Here is a 14,078-nt window from a genome sequence, read left to right as displayed (position 1 = left end):
TGTGAGCTGCGAGGAGGATGCTATGAGGCTGCAGAGCGACTTGGATAGGTTAGGTGAGTGGGCAAATGCATGGCAGATGAAGTATAATGTGGATAAATGTGAGGTTATCCACTTTGGTGGTAAAAACAGAGAGACAGACTATTTTCTGAATGGTGACAGATTAGGAAAAGGGGAGGTGCAATGTGACCTGGATGTCATGGTACATCAGTCATTGAAGGTTGGCATGCAGGTACAGCAGGCAATTAAGAAAGCAAATGGCATGTTGGCCTTCATAGCGAGGGGATTTGAGTACAGGAGCAGGGAGGTGTTACTACAGTTGTACAGGGCCTTGTTGAGGCCACACCTGGAGTATTGTTTACAGTTTTGGTCTCCTAACTTGAGGAAGGACGTTCTTGCTATTGAGGGAGTGCAGCGAAGGTTCACCAGACTGATTCCTGGGATGGCGGGACTGACATATCAAGAAAGACTGGATCAACTGGACTTGTATTCACTGGAGTTCAGAAGAATGAGAGGGGATCTCATCGAAACGTTTAAGATTCTGATGGGTTTAGACAGTTCGATGCAGGAAGAATGTTCCCAATGTTGGGGAAGTCCAGAACCAGGGGTCACAGTCTAAGGATAAGGGGTAAGCCATTTAGGACTGAGATGAGGAGTAACTTCTTCACCCAGAGAGTGGTGAACCTGTGGAATTCTCCACCACAGAAAGTTGTTGAGGCCAATTCACTAAATATATTCAAAAAGGATTTTTTCTGTAGTCCTTACTACTAGGGGGATCAAGGGGTATGGCGAGAAAGCAGGAATGGGGTACTGAAGTTGCATGTTCAGCCATGAACTCATTGAATGGCGGTGCAAGCTCGAAGGGCCGAATGGCCTACTCCTGCACCTATTTTCAATGTTTCTATGTTTCAGTTTTATTCCAAGCGATCACCAGTCTGCAACACAAACAGGCAACTACTTGCCAGAACTTGTCAGTCTCACAAAGGTAGGTTGTGAGTGTTGTGTATCTGTAAAGCATGCACTCCCATGTTCCACCACCAGGGAGCTCATCCCCTGAAGTCCCAAGGGATCCCAGCATCCCTTGGGAGCACTGTATATAAGCCGGCCCCTAAGGCCTGTTCCTCACTCTGGAATGTCTTATTAAAGACTGAGGTCACTGTTACTTTAACCTCCCTGTGTGCAGACTCAGCTGTGTTAGGAACACAATAACTGGCGACGAGTGTACAAATCTAACGCAAAGATGCAGCAAACTGTGGGCATCCTGGAGAAGTTCTCGGAGGGTGAGAACTGGGAAGCTTATGTCGAACAGCTAGACCAGTACTTTGTAGCCAACAAGCTGGACGGAGAAGGAAGCGCTGCAAAAAGGAGAGTGGTCCTCCTCATGGTCTGCGGGGAACTGACCTACAGCCTCATGAAGAATCTTCTGGCTCCGGTGAAACCCACAAATAAGTCGTATGAGGAGCTGTGTACACTGGTTCAGGAGCATCTTAACCCGAGAGAGAGCGTGCTGATGGCAAGGTATCGGTTCTACATGTGCCAGCAATCTGAAGGTCTGGAAGTGGCGAGCTACGTCGCCGAGCTAAGGTGACTTACAGGACAATGTGAGTTTGATGGCTACCTGGAGCAAATGCTCAGAGACTGTTTTGTACTGGGCATTGGCCACGAGACCATCCTACGAAAACTTTTGACTGTAGAGACACCGACCCTCAGTAAGGTCATTGCGATAGCACGGGCGTTTATGTCCACCAGTGATAACACCAAACAAATCTCTCAGCACACAAGTGCTAGCAATGTTCATAAATTAACTGGTACTGTGTTTGCGAGCAGAAATGTACAGGGCAGAAACCACGAGTCTGCAACTGCCAGCAGGCCTCAGGTGACCCAGATGACTCAGAGTCCACAACAAAGGATGAATACAAGGCAATTCACACCTTGTTCACGTTGTGGAGGCTTCCATTCAGCCTATTCATGCTGCTTCAAAGGGTATGTTTGCAAGAGCTGTGGAACAATGGGGCACCTCCAACGAGCTTGCAAATGAGCTGCAAGCTCTGCAAAACCTGCTAACTGCCAGATGGCAGAGGAAGATCGGTCCATGGTGGATCAAAGCAATTTCAAGCCTCAGAGAGAGGAGACAGATGCTGAAGTACATGGGTTGCACACATTTTCGACGAAATGTGCACCTATAATGCTAAATGTAAAATTGAATGGCTTACCCGTAGCCATGGAACTGGACACCGGCACTAGCCAATCCATCATGAGTAAAAAGATGTTTGAGAGACTGTGGTGCAACAAGGCATTCAGACCAGCCCTGAGCCCCATGCACACGAAACTGAGAACGTACAGCAAAGAGCTTATCACTGTCCTGGGCAGCACCATGGTCAAGGTCACCGACGAGGGCACGGTGCACAAACTGCCACTCTGGATTGTCCCGGGCGATGGCCCCACACTGCTTGGAAGTAGTTGGCTGGGCAAAATCCGCTGGAACTGGGATGACATCCGAGCGCTATCACATGTCGATGAGGCCTCATGTACCCAGGTTTTTAACAAATTTCCTTCCCTTTTTGAGCCAGGCATTGGAAACTTTTCCAGGGCGAAGGTGCGGATCCACTTGGTCCCAGAGGCATGACCCATTCACCACAAGGCGCGAGCGGTACCTCCCATGATGAGGGAGAGAGTGGAAATCGAGCTGGACAGGCTGCAATGCGAGGGCATCATCTCCCAGTGGAATTCAGCGAGTGGGCCAGCCCAATTGTTCCAGTACTCAAAAGTGATGGCACGGTCAGGATTTGCGGCGATTAAAAAGTAACTATTAATCGTTTCTCGCGACAGGACCAATACCCGCTACTGAAGGCAGACGACCTATTTGCGACGCTGGCAGGAGGCAAGATATTCACCAAGCTCGACTTGACTTCAGCCTACATGACGCAGGAGCTGGAGGAGTCTTCGAAGGGCCTCACCTGCATCAACACACACAAGGGACTGTTCATCTACAACAGATGTCCGTTTGGAATTCGGTCGGCTGCAGCGATCTTCCAGAGAAACATGGAGAGCCTACTCAGGTCGGTACCACACACGGTGGTCTTTCAGGACGACATATTGGTCACGGGTCGGGACACCGCCGAGCACCTACAAAACCTGGAGGAGGTCCTTCAGCGACTGGATCGCATAGGGTTGCGGCTGAAGTGGTCGAAATGCATCTTCATGGCAACAGAAGTGGAGTTTTTGGGGAGAAAGATCATGGTGGTTGGCATTCGGCCCACAGACGCCAAGACAGAGGCTATCAGGAACGTGCTCAGGCCACAGAACGTCATGGAGCTGCGGTCGTTCCTGGGACTCCTGAACTATTTTGGTAACTTCCTACCAGGGTTAAGCACTCTTTTAGAGCCCCTACATGTGTTATTGCGCAAAGGTAAGAACTGGGTATGGGGAGTAAAGCAAGTAATTGCTTTTGAGAAGGCCAGAAACATTTTATGTTCCAACAAGCTGCTTGTATAACCCATGTAAAAGACTTGTGCTAGCATGTGACGCATCATTGTACGGAGTCGGGTGTGTATTACAACAAGCTAACGTTGCGGGGAAGTGCAACCTGTCGCCTATGCTTCCAGGAGCTTGTCTAAGGCCGGGAGGGCCTACAGCATGATTGAGAAAGAGGCATTAGCATGTGTGTTCGGGGTAAAGAAAATGCATCAGTACCTGTTTGGCCTCAAATTTGAGCTGGAAACCGATCACAAGCCCCTCACAACCCTGTACGTTGAAAACAAGGGGATAAATACTAATGCCTCAGCCTGCATACAAAGGTGGGCACTTGCGCTATCAGCGTATAACTATACCATCCGCCACAGACAAGGCACCGAGAACTGTGCGGGTGCTCTCAGTCGGCTACCATTGCCCACCACGGGGGTGGAAATGGCGCAGCCTGCAAACTTGTTGATGGTGGCGCAGCCCGCAGACTTGTTGATGGTCATGGAAGCTTTTGAAAATGATAAATCACCTGTCACGGCCCGCCAGATTAGGACTTGGATCAGCCAATATCCTCTGCTGTCCCTAGTAATAAACTATGTACTGCATGGGAGCTGGCCCAGCATCCCCGTTGAAATGCAAGTGCCAATCAAGCCGTTCCAGCGGCGAAAGGACGAGCTGTCCATTCAGGCAGGCTGCCTGTTGTGGGGTAACCGTGTAGTGCTGCCAAAAAAGGGCAGGGAGACGTCCATCTCGGATCTCCACAGCACACACCTGGGTATAGTCAGATCCCACGTGTGGTGGCCCGGTATCGACTCTGACTTAGAGCAATGCAGCATATGTGCTCAGTTGAGCAACGCGCCCAGAGAGGCACCACTAAGTTTGTGGTCCTGGCCCTCCAGACTATGGTCGAGGATCCATGTCGACTATGCGGGCCCGTTTCTCGGTAAAATGTTCCTGGTGGTGGTGGATGCTTTTTCAAAATGGATTGAATGTGAAATGATGTCGGGAAGCACCACCATCACCACCATTGAAGTCTTGAGGGCCATGTTTGCCATCCACGGCCTGCCTGACATACTGGTCACTGACAACGGGCCATGTTTCACCAGTACCGAATTTAAAGAATTCATGACCAGCAATGGGATCAAACATGTCACCTCGACCCCGTTTAAACCAGCCTCAAATGGGCAGGCAGAGCGGGCAGTACAAACCATCAAGCAGAGCCTTAAACGAGTCACAGAACGCTCAATCCAAGCCAGCCTGTCCCGAGTACTGCTCAGCTACCGCACAAGACCTCATTCGCTCACAGGGGTGCCCCCGACTGAGCTACTCATGAAAAGGTCACTTAAAACCTGATTCTCGCTGGTTCACCCCAACCTGCATGATCAGGTAGAGAGCAGGCGGCAGCAGCAAAATGTAAACGATGGTCGTGCCACTGTGTCACGGGAAATTGATCTGAATGACCCTGTGTATGTGCTAAACTATGGACATGGTCCCAAGTGGATCGCGGGCATGGTGATAGCTAAAGAAGGGATTAGGGTGTTTGTAGTCAAACTAGACAATGGACAAATTTGCAGAAAGCACCTGGACCAATAGAGGCTGCGGTTCACAGACTGCCCTGAACAACCCACAGCAGACACTACCTTTTTCGAGCCCACAACACACACCCAAAGGATCAACAACACCACGCCAGACCAGGAAATCGAACCCATCACGCCCAACAGCCCAGCAAGGCCAGGCTCACCTAGCAGCCTTGCAGGGCCAACAACACCCCAGCCCAGTGAGTGCACAGCCAACACACCAGAACAGAAATTTGTACCGAGGCGGTCCACCAGGGAAAGAAAGGCTCCCGACCGCCTCACCTTGTAAATAGTTTTCACTTTGACTTTCGGGGGGGGCAGTGATGTTGTGTATCCGTAAAGCATGTACTCCCATGTTCCGCCACCAGGGAGCTCATCCCCTGAAGTCCCAAGGGATCCCAGCATCCCTTGGGAGCACTGTATATAACCCTGTTCCTCACTCTGGAGTGTCTTATTAAAGACTGAGGTCACTGTTACTTTAACCTCCCTGTGTGCAGCCTCATCTGTGTTAGGAACACAATAGTGAGGATGTAAAGAAGAAATATCACACTAGTGCAGTAAAGGTATTGATTTTGTGACACGTTTTGGCTGCGATTGAAGCACATTGTGGTTGGAGTTGGGGCATATTATTTAAAGAAACATGGGTTGTTTTACGTGTTTCTGAGTGTTGGACCCGTTGGATCTTGAGCTTGCCAATACGCCTGTGTGCAGAACGAAACAGAATTATGTTTGAGGCAGTGAGAGAGGTCATTATCGAGCAGAAATAGCTGGAACTTTAAATATCAGTCTGTCAATTGATGGAGAGACATTTTACGTTTTTTTATGTGTTTATTGAGATGTTGAAAGAACGCTGGGTTACCATGGCCTTTCAAACAAAACACAGCGGATCTCGTGGTGTTTGCTAACCTCTTTGCCTCATTGGATGGAAGGCAAATAAATGTCACTTCTGATTATCTGTTGTTTAGAAACTAATGGAAAAAGGAAGGGGTTAGACCGAGTATTGAGGCATAATCACCCCCTCATACACAAACACACAAACATCTCTATTTTATCGAGACTGATAAGGTCAATGCTCTTCTGAACTTTCCTTGTTTGTTACTTCTAACCTAGTCCTACATTCTCTACCTCCTCCCTAAACCCTCACTGTGTTGAAACCCACACTCAGCACACTGAATCTCACTCTAACTCATTTTTCCCCAGATCTCAAACAAGTGGAATTCCTTACTATGTTCCATCTTCCCTTCCTCTTGAAAACTGCATACTTTTAAACTCTTCCTAAACTGCCTCATCTCTCTTTATTCCATTTTAGTTTCCTGCACCAGGGATCTTGGCTCTTCACCTGTTACTCAATAAAAACACACAATCTGTGCATACTGGACAGAAATGGGTGTTGACTCTACTCCAGATCTCCTAAATGCTTTGATTAAACATTCCCTATTCTAGCCATGGGTTTCATAGAGAAGAGATAATGGAAAAGTGTAACACTTATTTATGTTTCAGTAGTGAGGATGGTCTCAACAACAACCTGCATTTATATAGCGCCTGTAACATAGAAAAATGTCCCAAAGCATTTCGCATAGTGGAGCTAGGAGAGGAGGGTGGGTGTACTAAAGGCCAGAGTCGAGCCAGGAAGGAAGATAGGCGCTCAGCAGTTTAGTGGGAATGGAATTGAGAGAGCTGGTCGTGGGTCCCATTAATAAAATGAGATTAGCTCGGAGTGGGCCTTTGGGCATATGGAAGAGAAGCTAAAGAACTATGTTGGCTAAGGCAGGGACCAACCTGCGGGGGGAGGTCGTTGGTTTATTAGGCAAGGGGAAGGATAGGCAGCTGAACGAGTGGTTTCAATCTTAGTGACAAAGAAGTCCAAGAGTTCCTCACATTTGTTGTTGGAGGTAAGGATGGAGATGCAGGGGAAATGGGTTTAAGGAGGTGGTTAGTTGTGGAGGAAAGAAGCCAGTGGTTATTTTTGCTCTCCAGAATGATCATGGAGTAGTGGGTAGTTTTGGCACAGGAGGGTGAGGCCCGATATGGTTTAGTTAAAATCATCCACTATGATCTGGTGATGGGTGGTTAAACCAGTTGTGTATTAGATATGCTCATCTGTGCCCCTTGTACTTGAGGGAGTGAAGATGGGGTCAAAGTAGGAGGAACAATGGAGATGAGAGAAAAGAAAGATTTTACTGGGGGCACAGACATCAAAGGTGGAGGTGAGGGAGTGTTGAGACACCTGCCAAGCCTACTTCATCATTAAAGGTTAAGTGGTGGCCTCAGACTCCTCAATGACTATCATTAGTTGCTATACTGTCAATAGTCAAGATGCTAAGTTCTTATCCCACAACCTTATATTCCCACAGTAAATGCAGCTGACCCACAGATTACAACATATGTGGCAATTATGCCTGTGGGATGGGAATAGCAATGAACCCACTTCAGTAAAAGTGACCCAACTGGTTCACTAACATCCTTTAGCGAAGGAAACCTGTCATCTGGCCTGTATGTAACTCCAGTGCCACATCAACATGGTCACTCTTAACTGCCCGCTGACTTGGCCTAGGCTCAGTTGTTTCAAACCGTAACCACCTTCTATGGGCAAGTAGGGATGGGCTATGAATTGCCAGCAATGCCCACATCCTGTGAATGTTTTTTAAAAATCAGTACAGTGAAGGGTTACAAAGCCCTGGTGTCAAAGATCTGAGTTATGAGGGAGGACTGGGGAAACCTAGGCTTTTCAGCCTCGAAAGGAGGCAACTGAGAGGTGATCTTATAGAGGTGCGTGAGGTAGTTAAAGGAATGGAAAAGTGAACCTAGAATAATACTTTTAAGTTAAATAACCAGAATAGGACAAAGGGACCTAGTAAAAGACAAGTTTAAGACTGATATCAGGAAATTCCTCTTTACACAAAGAATGATTACAACAATAACAACTTACATTTATATAGTGCCTTTAACGTAGTGAAATGTCCCAAGGTGCTTCACAGAAGTGTAATCAAACAAAATTGGACACCAAGTCACATCGGGAGATATTAAAGCAGGTGACCAAAAACTTGGTTAGAGGTAGATTTTAAGGAGTGTCTTAAAGGAGGAGAGAGTAGTAGTGAGGCGGAGGGGCTTAGGGAGCAAATTCCAGAGTCTAAGGTCCAGGCAGCTGATTAATATAAGAAACATAAGTGGCGAGAGCGGAACCAACGGTGAGAGGCGGGAATATAAAGAGCAGCAACCCGAGGCTCGAGAACAGCGGCAAGAGCGAAAACAGAGGCAGGAGAGGCAGCGTTAAAAGGAGCAGAGACCCAAGGCCCGAGAGCAGCAACCTGAGATCTGAGAGCACAGCGAGAGTGGGACCAGCAGGGGGAGAGAGAGAGCAAAACAAAATCAAGGACTAATATCACAGGATGGCAGGTAGATGATTGGTTGGTGAGTATTGCAGCATTTCTTTCTTTCTCTAAGCTAGTGCAGTGGTTTAAACTAAGAGCTGGGGAACTATAACTATTACATTAGTAAATAATAACTTCACCACAACAGCAATGACAACTTGTATTTATATAGCGCCTTTAATGTAGTAAAACATCCCAAGGTACTTTACAGGAGTGTTATAAGACATAACAAATAAATTTGACACTGTGCCACATAAGAAATTACGACAGATGACCAAAAGCTTGGTCAAAGAGGTAGGTTTTAAGGAGCGTCTTAAAGGAGGAAAGAGAAGTAGAGAGGCGGAGAGGTTTAGGGAGGGAGTTCCAGAGCTTGGGGCCCAGGCAGCTGAAGGCACGGTCACCAATGGTTGTTCAGTTACAACCAGGGTTGCTCAAGAGGGCAGAATTTGAGGAACGCAGATATCTCCGGGCTTGAGGGAGATTACAAAGATAGGGAGGGGAGAGGCCATGGAGGGATTTGTAAATAATGAAGAGAATTTTGAAATAGATGTGTTGCTTATCTGGTAGCCATCATCATCATCATAGGCAGTCCCTCGGAATCGAGGAAGACTAGCTTCCACTCTAAAAGTGAGTTCTCAGGTGACTGTACAGTCCAATGCGGGAATTACAGTCTCTGTCATAGGTGGGGCAGACAGTGGTTGAAGGAAAGGGTGGGTGAGGAGCCTGGTTTGCCGCACGCTCCTTCTGCTGTCTGCGCTTGGTTTCTGCATGCTCTTGGCGTTGAGACTTGAGGTGCTCAGCACCCTCCCAGATGCTCTTCCTCCATTTTGGGTGGTGTTGGGCCTTGGATTCCCAGGTGCCGGTGGGGATGTTGCACTTTATCAACGTAGGTCAGCGAGCACTAAATAATTAATTAATATAAGTATAAATAATAATTTGATTAAAAACTTCAATTAAATAAACAAATAAAGACTAGAGATGGCAGGGCAGGCGATGTGTCAGGACTGTAGCATGTGGGAGTTTGTGGACAGCGAGACTGTCCCAGATTCCCACATCTGCAGGAAATGTCTCTGCCTTCAGTTACACCTGCTCAGAGTCATTGAGCTGGAGTGCAAGTTAGAAGACACTCCGAAATATAAGGGACCGAGAAGAATTTCTGAATAGTTTTATCCAGAATAGTCACACCTCAGAGGAAAGCATCATCATAGGCAGTCCCTCGGAATCGAGGAAGACTTGCTTCCACTCTAAAAATTATTCCTTAGGTGGCTGTACAGTCCAATACGAGAACCACAGTCTCTGTCACAGGTGGGACAGATAGTCGTTGAAGGAAAGGGAGGGTGGGACTGGTTTGCTGCACTCTCTTTCCGCTGCCTGCGCTTGATTTCTTCATGCTCTCTGCGATGAGACTCGAGGTGCTCAGCGCCCTCCCGGATGCACTTCCTCCACTTAGGGCGGTCTTTGGCCAGGGACTCCCAGGTGTCACCCAGAGGAAAGCACAGGTTCAGGAAAGAGAGGGTGTGACTGTTAGGGACCCAGGTTGCAGGGACTTAGGAGAGGTTGAGAAGAAGATCCCACAGACACTGGTCCTTTCCATACTCGCTACCTGTGAGGATAAGGAGAAAGACTGCAGGGAGGAAAGCCACAATGCAGACCAAGGCACCATGGCTCGGAAGGCTGTCCAAGGGAGTGAAGAGCAGAATAGAAATGTGGAGCACGTCCTATCAGTACAGCTCCTGCCTGTTCCAGAACTGGTGCCAGTGTCTCATGAAAAGAAACCCCTCTTTCCCACACCAGTCCTTTAGCCACATGTTAATTCTCCTGATCTGACTGCTTCCATGCCAATTTGCACATGGCTCGGGAAATAATGCAGAGATTATTACCCTCGAGGTCCTGCTTTTTAATTGATCTCCCAACTCCTGATACTCCCTCAGCAGTACCTCCTCCCTATTCCTATCTATGTTGTTTGTTCCGACATGGACAACGATAACTGGATTTACCCTCCCCCTTTCCAAATTCCTCTCCAGCCTCCATGAGATATCCCTTACCCTGGCACCGGGTAAGCAACACACCCTTCAGGATTCTCATTCTTGGCTGCAGAGGACGCTATCTAGCCCCCTAATTAGTGATAAGGGACTCTATAATTGTCTCGGTTGCTGCCACAGAAACGCCTATCTATTCCCCTTACAATCGAATCCCCGATCACTATAGCTCTTCCACTCTTTTTCCTGCCCTCCTGTGCAGCAGAGCTCACCACGGTGCCATGAACCTGGCTGCTGCTGCTCTCCCCTGATGAGTCATCCCCCTCAACAGTACCCAAAGCGGTGCATCTGTTTTGCAGGGGGATAACTGCAGGGGACCCCTGCATTACCTTCCTCGCACTGCTCTTCCTGTTGGTCTTCCATTCCCTATCTGGCTGTGGACCCTTTACCTGCAGTTAGACCAACTCGCTAAACGTGTTATTCACATCATTCTCAGCATCGTGGATGCTCCAGAGTGAATTGCAGCTCCAGTGCCACAATGTGGTCCGTCAGGAGCTGGAGGCGGACACACTTCCCGCACATGTAGTCGTCAGGGATACCGGAAGCGTCCCTGAGTTCCCACATAGTACAGGAGGAGCATAGCTCGTGTCTGAGCTATCCTGCCATGACTTAGGGGTAAGGGGTAAGCCATTTAGGACCGAGATGAAGAGAAACTTCTTCACTCAGCGAATTGTGAACCTGTGGAATTCTCTACCACAGAAAGTTGTTGAGGTCAGTTTGTTAGATATATTCAAAAGGGAGTTAGATGTGGCCCTTAAGGCTAACGGGATCAAGGGGTATGGAGAGAAAGCAGGAATGGTGTACTGAAGTTGCATGATGAGCCATGATCACATTGAATGGTGGTGCAGGCTCGAAGGGCTGAATGGCCTACTCCTACACCTATTTTCTATCTTTCTATAGACAGTAGGGAAGAGCATAATAAGGGAGAATATGAAGAGATTAGGATAGAAGTAAAAAAAAAAAACAATTAGGAAGGCAAAGAAAAACTATGAAATTAAATGATCAAGGAACATAAAACAAAATAGTAAAATATTTTACAGGCACATTAATTTAAAAAAAGAAGGTTGGGATGGGAATAGGACCATTAAGGGATGGACAGAATAATACCACAGGCAGCGATAGCGAGATGGCAGAAATATTAAATAATTACTTTGCTTCAGTATTTACCAGGGCGATTGAACAGGTGGACATAATATTGGATGATGAGATTAGTAATGACATAACTGCATTTAAAATAAAAAGAGGAGATATATTAAATAAACAAATCAACGGATAAAAACCCTGGTCTGGACGGAATACATCCGTGTATTTTAAAAGAATCTAGGGAAGAGATAACAGAGGCATTACTACACCTATTTAATGATTCATTAAAACAAGGTGTAGTGCCAGAGGACTGGCGGATAGCTAACGTAATACCTAAGGAGATAGAACATGTCCAGGGAACTATAAACCAGTCAGCTTAACATCATTGGTAGGAAAAATAATGGAATCTCTACAAAAGGAGAAAATAGAAGCACATCTAGAAACCAAAAATATAATGAATAGACAGCATGGATTTCAAAAGCAAAAGTCTTGTTTGACCAACCTCATTGAATTGTTTGAAGAGGTAACAGAAGGAGTCGACAAAAGTAATGCAGTAGATGTAATTTATCTAGATTTTCAAAAGGTCTTCGATACCACATAATAGACTAATGAATAAGGTCAGAGAATGCAGAGGTAGGTGACAAGTAGCAGAATGGATAGCTAGCTGGCTTCAAGACAGAAAGCAGAGAGTAAGGGTAAAGGGTAGCTATTCACAGTTGCAGAAGATGGGAAGTGGTGTTCCACAAGGATCAGTGCTGGGACCACTGTTGTTCATAATTTATATTAACGATTTAGACTTTGGAATCAAAAACACAATTTCTAAATTTGCAGATGACACCAAATTAGCAGGGATAATCAATACTGAGGGGGATTGCAACAAATTACAGGAAGACTTTAATAAACTTGCAGAATGGGCATATAATTGGCAAATCAAATTCAACACAGATAAATGTGAGGTTTTACATGTTGGTAGGAAGAATATGGAGGTTATTTGTTACTTGGAGTTGCGAGTCTAGGTGGGATAGAGGAACAAAAGGATCTCGGAGTACAAATACACAAAAGTAACAACACACATTAACAAGGCCATAAAAAAGCAAACCAAGCACTAGGATTTATTTCTAGAGGGATATAATTGAAAAGTAGTGAAGTTATTCTAAACTTGTATTGAACCTTGCTTAGACCACACTTGGAGTACTGCCTACAATTCTGGTCACCATATTATAAAAGGAATATAGAGGCACTGGAGAGGGTGCAGAAAAGATTTACAAGGATGATACCAGAAATGCAAGTGTATTCCTTTCAGGAAAGGATGAACAGGCTGGATCTCTTCTCTCTTGAAAAGAGAAGGCTGAAGGGTGAACTAATTGAGGTCTTTTAAATTATGAAAGGTTTTGATAGAGTGGATACAGAGAGGGTGTTTCCACTTGTGGGGAAGAGCATAACTAGAGGTCATCAATATAAGATAGTTACCAAGAAATCAAATAGGGAATTCAGAAGAAACATCTTTCCCCAAAGAGTGGTGAGAATGTGGAGCTCGCTACCACAGGGAGCAGCTGAATAAATAGTATGGATACATTTAAAGGGAGGCTAGAGAAGCATATGGGGAGAAGGGAATAGAGGGTTACTCTGATAGAAACATAGAAACATAAAAAATAGGTGCAAGAGCAGGCCATTCGGCCCTTCGAGCCTGCACCACCATTCAATATGATCATGGCTGATCATGCAACTTCAGTACCCCATTCCTGCTTTCTCTCCATACCCCTTGATCCCTTTAGCCGTCAGGGGCACATCTAACTCCCTTTTGAATATATCTAACGAATTGGCCTCAACAACTTTTAGATGAGAAAGGCAGGAGGAGGCTCCAGTGGAGCATTAACACATGCATGGACTGGTTGGGCCGAATGACCTGCTTCTGTGCTGTATATCCATGTAATCCTGTGTAAATGGACATGTGGGAGTGGAGGTGAGGGCTCTGGAATCTTTTAAGAAATAACTGGATGCTAAAATGCGGTGGGGACGGACTAAAGCAACGTGGATGAACCAAGATGGGCCGATTGGCTTTCCACATCTGTAATGATTGTAGCAACCGTCTATCGTTGAAGGGCTGTTCTCCCACAGCACAGTTCTATATAGGTACAGTACGGCACCATTTTCAGCTTTTAGCACCAAAAGATAGGCATGCTGGTTTTGTCGAAAGAGCATGCAGCTGCCTGTTGATAATTTTAATTTGAAAATAAAGGCTTTTATTTATGTCTATGTTTATTTATTAGTAAACCTACAAAACCAGTCACGAAATCCTACAATTGTATTGGAAAATATATAATTTTGGCAGTGTAATCCGCTCTAAATGGACTTGTTATCCGATGACACGTTCCGCTAAGTAACAAGTGCCTGAACGAGGTAAGTGGTGTGTAATGACCTGTAAAAAAAATTGACTCTGAATATCTCTTCAATACAGACGGCTAGCGCAGAATAAGCAAAGAGAAAGGCTTTCATCCCAGATGCAAGATGCAATGAAAAGCCACACAGGTGGGATAATGAGCCTCTCC

This window comes from Pristiophorus japonicus, chromosome 7 (assembly GCF_044704955.1).
Source record: "Pristiophorus japonicus isolate sPriJap1 chromosome 7, sPriJap1.hap1, whole genome shotgun sequence".
Classification (NCBI taxonomy): Eukaryota; Metazoa; Chordata; class Chondrichthyes; family Pristiophoridae; genus Pristiophorus; species Pristiophorus japonicus.
Note: the sequence above shows the minus strand (reverse complement) of the source record.